Genomic DNA, 4256 nt, shown 5'->3' with positions numbered 1-4256 from the left:
TCAGCGGCGCTCGGCGGCTGCCGGGCTATTTATGGGGGGCGAGTGGGGGGGGGCGCAGGAAGAGCCTTTCCTAATCTCCTGCCAAAGCAAATGGAAAAAAGGCCGCGTCACGCCCACTCCAGTCCCGGGCCGCCCCCCCTGCAGGCCCACGGGAGAGGCGCTCCCCGAGGAGTGGATCCGCCCCTGGGGAGGCGTCTCTCCCACGCCCCGCGGGGCCCTTTGCAGATGCACCAGGCGCGGCGGCTGGCGGGCTTGGGGCTACAGCGCTGGGGAAAGTGACTCACCGGCGGTACAGTGAGACCCGGGACTGATCCTGGCCCTTTCAAAGGGCAGCGGTGCATAGCGTGGGCTGGGGGCAGTCACTGGTAAAGGGAGGGCGGGGGCTGCTGATCCTGGGGTCCGGATTGTACCAGCCAGGCAGGCAGCTCGTTTAGACAGTCCTGAACTGGGAACCACGAGTTTACATTGGTCCTGCACTCTGGCACCCGGCTGAAAACCCAGCAGAAAGAGAACTGGGATTTGAGAGACGTCTCTTCCCTAAACAAAAACTACTGAGCGATTTCTCATGTTTAAATAGTACTTCGAAAATAACATTTTTCTCCTAGAAATGGGCTGACAGCTAAGCGCGTTATCCCAGCTCCAGGCAAACCTCAAGATCCTAATAATAAAACCAGCTGTTCAGGAAGTGGGGTGGGGGGGCCATTTTCTCCTCCAGGGCCAGAAACGCATCAAGGTGGGCTAGCATCAAGACTCGCCCTACTCAGACAGAGCTCAGCCTAGAAGGAATGACAGCCAGCAGCAGACAGAAACACTCGATATAAACACAGACGCGGTTCCCCTCCAGCCCATCCCACCCCAAGCAGGCAAAGTGAATTAAGATTCCAGCCATTTGAAATTAACAGTAGTAACAGAGCTTCTACTTTCCTTCTAATAATATAGGGCCTGCTTCTCCTCAGAAAAGGTAAATCTCCTATTACCTCCTAAGGCAGCCCTCCCAGCGCTAGTCCCCACTGCGCTGTTTCATCTCACAGAAGTCAATTGAACCCTTTGTTTTCGAAGCAGCTTTCTTTCTTTATTGTGATTTCAGCCTAGCATAAAGATTTCCTAAGGAGCAACTATATACTGCTTGTAAACCCCTTCCATACCTGTCTACTTACATGAGAGAGAGAGAGAGAGAGAGAGAGAACTCATCTCTTTTGAAGGTGACACTACACACGTTACCTGTAATCCTAACTAGACAGGAACAAACTGCCCCTCTTTGCGGCTGTTGAAAAGTGTCAGCTAGTGTCTAAAACAAAAGCAACAGAGGACATGAAAAATAATGAAACGAAGCGCAATGACATGAAAAGAGAATTAAATGACTAGAGAAAGCAGCGAAGGAGATGAATGCAAAGACATAGGAAAAATAAAAATAATCCAACCCCAATCCAGAGCACACTATCTTCCATGTACACAGTACTGGGGGAGGCCTTTATTTTTCGGGTGCTTTTCGACTCCATTTTGGCGAGGTAAGAGTGGGTTTGGGGGTGGGAGGGAGATGGGGAAGATTTTGTATTAAGATCCTATAAGCAGATCGGGGGTGGGACGTGTTCCAGATTGAAAAAAACAACCCGGTGAATTCATTTGGACCATTTTGGCCACTTTTCTGTGTCCAGATCCGTTGGTGGTTTCCATACGATCACTGGGTTAGACAGTGAAGGCTGCAGAGTCCCAGGGCTGCCCAGCTTCAGGAGATGTCCCAGAAAACAGCCTGCAAGCGCCTGGGCCACCAGGAAAGAGAAATCGGGACAGCGTTTGGTGCTTTCTGGCAACAGTATAATTTGCATGGATATTACCAGTGGCTCTCATTATTCGCTCAGATCCCACCTCAAACAGTTCCCTTCTCTGCGATGCCCGCCCACTCCCACGAAGAAACACAGCGCAAGTTTAGGACCAATGGGGAACCCTCCTTACAGCCTTGGCGCGCTAAGGGTGAAATCCTGACCGCATTGAAGTCAATGGCAAATTCCTATTGACTTCAATGGGGCCAAAACTTCCCCACTAATGAATGAGGAGGGGTGGGGTTGCTGGCACAGAAAGGAATCAGGTTTGGAACGGGGAGCTGCACCTTTTAATGTTTCAAGTGGAATTATTCGCCCCGCAGTGTCCGCGAGCTGTTCCTGGAAACAAACTGAATCTTTCAAGAGGAAATGATGCACTCTCCATTCCTGAATATTGCTCACGGGTTTTTCTACCTTTTACCTCCCCTGGAGATCGCTGTCTTTTGAAAATAAGCTTTAATTTACCTGACGCTGACTTTGAAAACAGAATAATAACTAGATGTAGATATAATCATTTAGTTTTGGGTGTTCTCTCTCTCCCTCCTGGGGTGAAAGGTGTTCCTAGATATCCTTTCCCTTATCGGCTTGCTAGGTGAATTCCGAATGCATCTTTCCTTAGCGCTTCTAGAATTGGCTGAATTTTTTTCGAATATCTCTAAACAAATTTTAGTGAACATTTTTTAAATGTGGTGTGTGAATAATGGTTTTTCAACAGCCCCGGCGCCTGCTTCTGATCAGGACGCAGAAGTCCGATATTAGCCCATCTAAATGTGTTTGGAGACTGATTTCCAAGGTGAAGGGGCTGGAAGTCTACTGGAGTTTACCCAAACCCAGTTTAGCTATTGTCCATGGCGGGAACCTTTCTGGTTCGAACCCCCCAGTAAGTGGCATTCTGGACAGCTGTAATGTAGTTGGAGTGAATGCGGAGTGGAAAATAAACAGGATGTCTCTGGACACGTCAGTGCTAAAGGTAAGAGCTCAGGCCCCCTACCTCAAATCCACAATCTTTACCCTGGCCAGCAGCAGACTTCAACGTGATTACTCCTGGGTTAGCACTCTGCTCTTGAGCACTGTTCGGTCTGGCTCATAATAAATCTATTTATTTGGCTGGTGTCATGTGATCATTCCCATCATCAATGGCACAGTCTGTCTGCTAGAGCAGGAATCCCATTCCTAACACACGAGCATGCTTCTGTCTTTGCATTCACAGCTCCCCAAACCTTGTAACTCAGAAAGAATAGGTAGTTGTGATTAATAACAGTGGACACCAAAGAACTGCTGTTCAGATCACAACGAAGTTCTTTGACCCCAGAAAAATGAAACATAGCCGCTCAAAAAAATCACAACGGATTGATTTCAAATTGAAAATCAAGAGTGTGTGTTTAGGTAGGGAGATCTCCAAACAATGGATAACCAGATATATCCCATATGTGTTGAAAAACCTAGGCACCAGGGATTTTCCTAGTGGCCTCAAAAATTCCTTGTTCTTGTGGGTTCAAATAAAGAAGGTTAAGGTTGAGAGTGATGAAGGCTTTTTTGTTAAATTTCCTTTCTTTTCAGGACTGGTGGCAGGCACACAGCTGTGACTCTGGAGCTGTCCCTATAACTGTGGTGCTGAAAAACTACAGCTGTTTAATACAAAGATGCTGACAGGAAGCAGCTGTTTTCGATAGGTGCTGAAATTGATTCTCCATGATGGATCACACTTGTCTGTATTTCCCAGTTTTTCATACAGCCATTTTACCAACAGAAGGTATGATCAGTAACAAGTGCATTAATCTACCAGAAAAACACATGTACAGCCACTCTGTAAGAACATAAGAACTGCATATTGGGTCAGACCAATGGGCCGTTTATTCCTGTATCCTGTCTCTGACTGTGGTCTGTGCCAGATACTTCAGAGGGAAAGAACAGAACAGGGCAATTTATTGCGTGAGCCATACCCCGTTGTACAGTCCCAGCTTCTGGAAGCTGGAGGTTTAGGGACACCCAGAGCATGGGGTTGCATTCCTGACCATATTGGCTAATAACCATTGATGGACCTATCCTCAATGAGCTTATCTCATTCTTTTTTGAAGCCCAGTTATAGTTTTGGTCTTCACAACACCCCATGGTAATGAGTTCAACAGGCTGACTGTGCATTGCCTGAGGAAGTACTTCCTTTTGTTTGATTTAAACCTGCTGCCTATTATTTTAATTGGGTGACCCCTGGTTCTTGTGTTATGTAAAGGGATAAATAACACTTCCTTATTCACTTTCTTCACACCATTCATGATTTTATAGACCTCTAACATATTCCTCCCAGTCATCTCTTTTCCAAGCTGAACAGTCCCAGTCTTTGTTCTCTCTCCTCCTTTGGAAGCTGTTCCAGAGCCCTAATCATTTTTGTTGCCCTTCTTTGTACCTTTTTCAAATCTAATATACCTTTTTTGAGAT

Source organism: Gopherus flavomarginatus, chromosome 5, assembly GCF_025201925.1.
Source record: "Gopherus flavomarginatus isolate rGopFla2 chromosome 5, rGopFla2.mat.asm, whole genome shotgun sequence".
NCBI lineage: Eukaryota > Metazoa > Chordata > Testudines > Testudinidae > Gopherus > Gopherus flavomarginatus.
The sequence above is the reverse complement of the archived record's forward strand: the minus strand, read 5'-3'. Positions refer to the sequence as shown.